This window comes from Tympanuchus pallidicinctus, unplaced genomic scaffold (genome assembly GCF_026119805.1).
Source record: "Tympanuchus pallidicinctus isolate F22 unplaced genomic scaffold, pur_lepc_1.0 scaffold5, whole genome shotgun sequence".
Taxonomy (NCBI): Eukaryota; Metazoa; Chordata; class Aves; order Galliformes; family Phasianidae; genus Tympanuchus; species Tympanuchus pallidicinctus.
In genome coordinates this window covers 19,015,442-19,023,480 of record NW_026294769.1, presented here as the reverse complement: position 1 = coordinate 19,023,480, position 8,039 = coordinate 19,015,442, and the positions used below count along the sequence as shown (strand labels likewise).

Below are 8,039 nucleotides of genomic sequence, written 5' to 3'. Positions count from 1 at the left end.
AGGATCGTGAGGAAGGTGGAAGTAGAAGAGGAAACTCTTGTGGTTGGTGACAAATCCATCAGTCGTCAGTCTATCAAACTGTACATACATTCATCCTACCCAATACAAAAAGGGGATGGAGTTGTCATTTATAAGTGGCAACAAGACAGACAGAATTAGCTGTCAAGGAGGCAAGACATGATTTTTTTCACTGTAACCGTGAGCAAGTTCTCCTTTTCCCACTCCTCTTGTGCTTACTGCTTCAAGAGGAGCTGAATGGAATCCTGGAGCTTACATCTGACTGATGCAGAAGCACTCAGTAGGCACTGAAGAGATGTGTACTCACGGCTGTGAGTAATATCAAGTGTTGCAAACTGAAGCACAGATCACGTCTCCTCCATTTGGCAGACTGTCAAATGCAGCTCAGTTTCTGTCTTTCACTTTGGGAGCAGTTTCATTGTTTCCCTCACAAACTGCATAGAATGGCATGGGTTGAAAGGAACCTCAAGGATCACTTACTTCCAACCCTGTGCCATGGGCAGGGCTGCCCCCCCCACAGCTCAGCTGCCCAGGGCCCCATCCAACCTGGCTTGAGTGCCTCCAGGGATGGGGCACCACAGCTCCTCTGGGCAGCTGTGCCCAGATTTTGAAAAGGAAAACTCAATTTAATGGAGTACTTTCTTGTCTGAAACGAAACTTTGACACCACTAATGACCAAGGATATTATCGCCTTGGGTATTTTTAGTTGTATTTGTAGATATATTTAGGTATTAATGTATGTATTTCCTCATCTATAAATATATTTCCTCATAAACTAGATAATAAAGCGCTTTAGCAGGGAAAGAAGCTTGTTTGTCTCTATCTCTCTGAGCATTCTGATATCACATTTTATTTCCTAGACTGGTTGTATAAAACCTAAAAATAAAGTTTGGAGTGTTATTTTTTTAATTTGCACTCTGTTTTATTGTTGGTTGGTTGTGTGAGTTTTAATTTTTTCCTGGTCTTGCTGCTGATCTTGGATATGAAGAAGAAAAAGTTAAGAAGGAAAATTGTAAGACAGCTCTCTTTTTCATCTCCATGACCAGTTTGAAGTTTCTAAATCCACCCCAGTGAATTTCAGAACTGCTCTTGTGGTGGTTTCCAGTTTCATTCTTTCTTGGAATTATATTCAAATCTAAATCTGAGTGACTAGGAACTGACCTTAGTTGTAAGCACTGTATATAGAAATGGATTTCACTGAATGCTGATGTGGTTATTTGAGGCAGATATTAATGTACATATTAATGGTGAACAGTTAACATGATGTTTGATATCCTTTATGTATTGCAACAACCTGTTACTGCTCTAGAGTTAAATTATAGTAAAATAGGAGTCAGCCTCTTTTCCAGAGCTAGAATACTTTTTCAGTACTGGATTTTATCTAAAGTTTAGTGCTGCACACACAGTCTCCCTTTTGGATGAGAACTTGGTAAAACTCAGTGATGAAATGATTATATTATGACAGTGGTTACAGAACAATTATGATAAATATGACTGTTTTCCTACCTGGAACAGTGGGAAGAGGCTAGGAAGCTCAGTTACTAAAGTGCTCCTGGGAATGCTTCATGGTTGCCTACTGATGCTATCCCTGAGACACCATGATTCTACCACATCACAACTACAGAATTTTGCTTATGTTGGCACAATTAATTTGCTTTTCCTCCTTTCCTATGTAAAAAACTGTGGATTTCTGGCAAAAGTCTACTGGACTCAAAGTCTTGACGGGAAAAAGAAAATGAGAAGAGAAAAAGTTGTGGAGAGGAAGTTACTTCATTTAATTCTAAGGGGAGTAACCTGGTACGTTTCCATTTCAGCATGCTCATCAAAACCTGTGGAGAATCTTCATTACGTGTTAAACAGCTTCTCACTGCTCTGTAAAACCAGGCTGTATTCCCTGCAGCGCAGGAGGAAAACAGTCCAGTATCAATAATCTGCAGAAGCACTTGTACCAGATACCTCTGTCTTCAGGAAAAATTCCATTTGTCTAGCACTTCTGGTTAGTGTAGCTATGAGTTAATGTATCTTTTTTACCTTTAAAAAAAAGAAATTAATCAAGGCCAATCTCAGTAATATATGTCTAAGTGTTTTATAGGTTTTGACTAGGTAGCTTCTTCTTCATCCTTCCTAGAAATATTATCCATACAATATTCCTAATCTGTGTTTTTGCATCTATATATCTATAGCTACCTATGTACTTGATTTATCTCTGTATTAGTATAGCAGCATTTGATCTATAGGATCAAACACTGGGACATACTTTATGGTAACAATAAAATATACAGATTTTGGGATTCATGCCTTTTTATTAAAACTTTATTCCCTTTTTATTCCTATATATTTAAAAAGTCAGTTTAAGAAGACTTCTGTTGCTCCAGTAGTAATGTAAAACACCACATACATCAAAGACACATGTAGTTATGCAGAATGGATTTCACTCCTTTTTCTTCCAGTCATACAAATAGATGATAAAAACCAGTATGAAGACAGTTCACCACATGCTAATACTAGTGAAAATAGGAACCTTGGAAACTCATGGATCTTGAGACTGTGAAAAAACTACATTTTGAAAGTATAACAAAAAATGCTACTGATATAGTAGGGTATCACTGCATAACTGAAGGTAGAAACTTCAGGTTTGGAGTGCAGAGATATTATTTGCTCTTTGCTGACTTTTAGAGAAACATTTCCCTCCCTATTGAATACAACCCTACTTTGTCAGGTACTCAGCTTTTGTTGAAAAGCCACTGATGATCCCAAAAGATACTGAAGCTATGTTATACAGACATAAACTTCTTTGACTGGGACATTTTCTCTTCCAAGAGTTGTGTGCTCTAAACATGTTTATCTTAGAAGCTAGCTGATTTCAGGTACCCATCTTTGACATTCCCGGGCTTATTTAGAAAAGATTAAGGTTCATCAGTGATGAAGTTTGGAAGTTGTGGCTGCACTAAAGAGCTCCTCTCCATACCTTGCTTTCCCAACCATAGATGTTTTGTGGTTTTTGTTGTTGTTTTGCTTTGGGAGAAGAAAAACATAAGAGAGGTGGTTTTGCTGAAGATAAGTAACTGCGGCTCTCCTGAGTTATTCAGAAGGCAGGCACCTAACATCCAAAGTAATGAATGGTAATGAGTAATGAATTTACTCCTATGAAAAAGTATGACAATATTTTCAGAGTTTTCCTCTTCTCCATTATCATGGCTGTTTCAGTCAATATGTTATTTAGTCAGCCTCTTTATGTGCATGTTCATTAGATTGTGCCCTATTCCTCAGTGCTCCTCAAAGTGTGTGCGCAGCATCTTTCAAACTGTAAGGTTTAATAGGCTTATGAAAGTCCTACTACACACAAATGTCTTGCAGCAGGTACAATGTTTCAACAAGTGGTGCAGTTCAATGTCTAGGCTACAGCATCACACAAGTGATGAAAACACTCAATGAATACCCTGAAGTGTTTTCTGTTACGTGTTCTCTTCCTGGATGAGTAGTAGCATTTATCTAATTCTTCCTCACAGAGTTAAAAATACTATTCAGAACATGAAGAACTTCTTCAGACTCTGTTAATTTGTCATTTGTTTTTTGTCTGAGCTGCTTCACTAGAAAAGATGGAAACTATTTTTATCACTGTGTTTTATCATCTAGGATGCATGATGTTCCCTCTTTTGTACTGTATAGCTGAAATTAGGCCTCAAAAATAAGCTTCCTGAAAAAGGAACAGAGGTAAGATCCTATACACTATATGCTTCACTCAAATCTATGAATTGTCAGACCTCTGTTTAAGCACCATCTCAATCATCTCCTGCTTATTTATTGAAATATTTATCTTCTGAAGAGAATGTTTGATGTGAATAATTAGTAAGTAGAGACTTGTTTTGGTGCGTTCACTCGAAAGGCTTGAATCTGTTATCAGCTGTTTGTATTTATTTATTTATTTATTTATTTATGTATTATATTTTACAATAATACAAAATGCATTTCCAGTTAGTTTGATTTGTTGCACTACTCAGATTACATGGGACCTTAAGATAACTCAATTTTGATGACTAGAAAGCCGTTTCTAAAACTTATCAAGAATAAATGCATATAGATTTTTCAGGCATGAAACTTCAATAGAGTGACCTTTGCAATAGTATTTGAATGACAAAAACACAAAAGCATCATTGGAAACCTGGCATTTGTTTTCAGATATTGGTTTATCTGTTAGTCGATTTTAGTTGTTGTTTGTTTGGTTGTTTGTTTGTTTACTTTCTTTTAGGGTTGTTATTTAAAATTTGTTTTCCTGCTAGACCTTCTTTACAATTTTTAAACTTGTTTGCTTAGGTAAGCAAATGGAATTTCTGACGAAAGCTAGCCCATGAACCTGGTAATAAAGTATGTGACTGCCTGCACAGGCGGGAATACTGAGTTTGTAATTTTTTTATTCTTCACAGCCAAACTGACACGTTTCTGTTAATTTGTTCAGTATCTTATTAATATCATCTCTTGAAGAAAATGGAAGAACATTCCAGCTACTCACACTGTGAAAAGAATGATGTGGACTGTATTTTATGATATTCAGTAACCCAAGAGACCTTGAAGTTTCCCTGTTCACATATGACTACATGGGCTTATCTTCCTAATGGGTTCATTAGAGTGTTCGTCTTAAAATGTACTGAGGAAGGGCTTTTTCTTTTATCCATTCAAGGTTTAGTCCAAACACTGACAATTTGAACTGGGGCAGTTTTCATGCTAGTATTTGTGATTTAGCTTACAGGCTGTTTTTAACAATATTGATTTTTTTAATACACAAAGTTGTACAATTTTAGTTAAATAAATCAATAACTTTGTGGAAAGACTTTTCCCCAGAGCAGCTCAGAACTTTTTTCAGACCTGACTGATGACTCCCAAACCAGACGTGCTAAAGGCATTTCTGGTCTTGAAGTCAGGATGGAGAGCAAAGAATTAGTCTTGGGTAAATGTCTAAACATCCTAGGGGCTCTGCTTGAGAAACTAGCCCTTAATGCATCAAATTAACAGTGATATCTCAACATTTGTTCTGTGGTAGGTGATTGGCAACACTGAAAATATTGGGCAATAACACTATGAAATGTACTGGTATTGTTTCCTGTTAAATACTAGCTGCTGATAAGTTGATCTCATCTACATATATAGACTAGTTGTGTCAGTTATTAGTTATTTCAGAAAGGATTTTTTAATATCTTTTTTTGTGTGTTTTTTTTTCCGATGTTAAAAGAAATAATAGGTATTGCTGGAGCTGGTCAAAGTGTTTTTGCAACACAAAGATGAATTTTAACACTGTTATTAGAGAAGGCCTTAATTACTTGCATATTACACAAGTACTTAAAAACGAAATCATGAATCTTGACTGTGTAAAAGATGTGTGCCTTAACTGGCTTCTGCTTGTGGAATGGAATAACTAATATATTACCTACAATATTTTATATGTGATTGTTACTTTTTTTTCTGAAAAGTCTGGAATACGTACTTAGAAAATGCTATTGGGAAAATGAATAATCAAACTCACTGTGTTCTAACAAGCAGTAAAAATATAAGCAAGTGTGGAAATATGTGAAAAGAGAGTATGTCTTCTCAAAAAAGAAAAAAAATAAAATGCTATTAGCAAATCAGAAATGATAAGCAAGGTCAATCTTGCTTAGTAAAATTCTTGATAATTTTAACAGTCAGTGGATAGTTCATTGTGCATTTTTTTTCCAATCCTAATTATTTAAAATGAATTAGAAAATTGAGAAAATCCCATCAGATTTATTCTTAAATATAACATACTTACAAGTGAATGACAATTTTCTCTTGTAGTATTACAAGTAGTTCAGCACCTCAAAGTCACTGCAGAGCAACAAGCTTTGTTTTGATATGCTACAATCAAGTGAGTATTTAGACATAAAAACATGGTTGGAAAACTTACTTTAGACAGCTGACCTTTAAAGGGAGAAAAATACTGCATCTTCATTTCTTCAACATGTTTTTCCCCTAGATTAAATGCTGTCAACTTGTTAGATCTGTAATCAGCAAATGACTCAGCAAACAGCACTTTTTACTTTGAATTACAAACATCTTTCAGCTCCTGGGTTTCATGGAGATCTCTTTAGTTATCATTTGCTTGACCCCATATTTTGGGAAATATATATATATATATATATTTATATGCTTAATTTCAGTCCAATTTATGAGATCACATGGTGATTCATGTAATGAAGAAGAAACAGATTTCAGATCTTTGCTGAAAATTAATTTTTTATTGTTACTGTGGACAACATTTTCCCTTCCCTATGAAAATGTTTCTTAAGTGCTTTGTCTCACTCAAGAGATGCATGTTATCTAGCATGGGAGCTGTCTCTGCCTCTGTATATACACAGCATAATAATATTGTGGTTTCTTTTTGAAGCCTTTAAGCCTTACATTATTAGTACTACATTAAACTAGTGGTGAACTAGAGAACAGCAGAAGACAAAGATAAACAATATGAACGGCGGGTGCAGACTGCCAGTATTATTCACGCAGAAATAAAATCCCCAAAGAAATTCAAGTTTGGAAAACAGGGTGACAAGTTTCTAGAAAAAAAGCCTTCAGAAGATTAAATGAAATAATGGACTGCAGGAAAAAGCCTTCTCTGCTGGAAATAACAGTATAGAAGGTGGTGCCTTAAGACTGCAAGAAAAGTAAAGCAGTGCCAATATCATGGCCAGGCCACACATATTGTCACAGATTTTGAAAACTGGGATGAATTAAATGTGTGTCTTGATGGCCATCCTAGCTGAGGAGGATAGTATTACTAGTGCCTCTACCTCAAGTACTAGTGGATACCTTAAGTTTTATTTTGCAAGTACATAACTTTTGTAGATATACCTTTTTCTTAAACCTGTAAGGCATTTTTCTAATTAACTACTTAGCTAATCTTATTCTAAATTAAATTGAGTTGGTGGTAGAAATAAGATTCAGTAATGTTCTGATTTTTATGAATAATTTTGCAGGCTGGATTATTGCAACTAATTATAACAAAGATACTGAAAAAAACACATTCTTTTGAGAAAGAACAAAGCTTTCGTGTACGCTTTGCTATAGATCAAAGATGCCCTGTGATTATGTCCTGACATTATAAATATGCAAGTATTTGGAAATTTAACTTTCACAGTATTGAAATGAATTAACAAAATGTTTTATCTGTATTGTACATTGTGAATATGCTGCTGGCCAATATATGTTCCATTCAAAGTAATTTGAATAAAACTTTTTTAAGTATGAAAATGCATTGTAACATTTCACTCTATTACCTGATTGTGCTATCCCCTTTTATCTATTATTCTGTTTTAGTCTTTTGTCTTCACATTAGTTTGCTCTTTGGGCTTTAGCTAAAATTTAATTAAGTATCATTTTGTATTCACTTTTCCATCTTTGTTCCAAATTTTGCTCAGTATGCTTAGTAATAAGCAAAATCTTTCAAATCACTGAAATAGAGTTGTTTTTCAAACATTTTTGAAGCATTTCATCTTTTTATACATCTATTAATTAACATAAGGACTCTGTGTGAAAAAAGAAAATATAGTCCATGGAATATACTTCCGTTACAATTTATTTGAAATTTCTAGTAGGTATTCATGAGACTGGAAGCATCCAAAAGTACTTACTGCAGTTGTACCAAAGATTTCCTCCATCAAAAATTTATTTGTCAATAAAACATCTGTCAATCAAAAAAAAAATTAAAAATTATATCCTTAACACATTTTTTAGGCAGTTTGTACAAAAAGTATATATATATTAAGCTCCCTGAAATTTTCAGGCCATCAAGATTTATCATAGAACCATAGAATGGCCTGGGTTGAGGAAGGCTACAGTGATCATCTAGTTCCAACTCCCCTGCAATGTCCATGGTCACCAACCACCATACCAGGCTGCCCTGAGCCATGTCCAGCCTGGCCTTGAATGTCTCCAGGGATGGGGCATCCACAGCCACCTTGGACAGTCTGTTCCAGTGTGTCACCACCCTCTGTGTGAAAAACCTCCTTGTGATA

At 35.2% G+C, this 8,039-nt stretch overlaps 1 protein-coding gene across 1 annotated transcript in view; it reads right to left on the bottom strand.

Annotated features, from left to right (window-relative positions):
• Positions 1–3,500: 3,500 nt before the first annotated feature.
• The window catches only part of RIPOR2 (RHO family interacting cell polarization regulator 2), a 213,335-nt gene continuing 208,796 nt past the window's right edge, over positions 3,501–8,039 (bottom strand). The window contains exon 15 of the transcript XR_008211423.1: positions 3,501–3,510. The gene's annotated coding sequence lies outside the window, so the exon portion shown is untranslated. The remainder of the gene's footprint in view (positions 3,511–8,039) is intronic.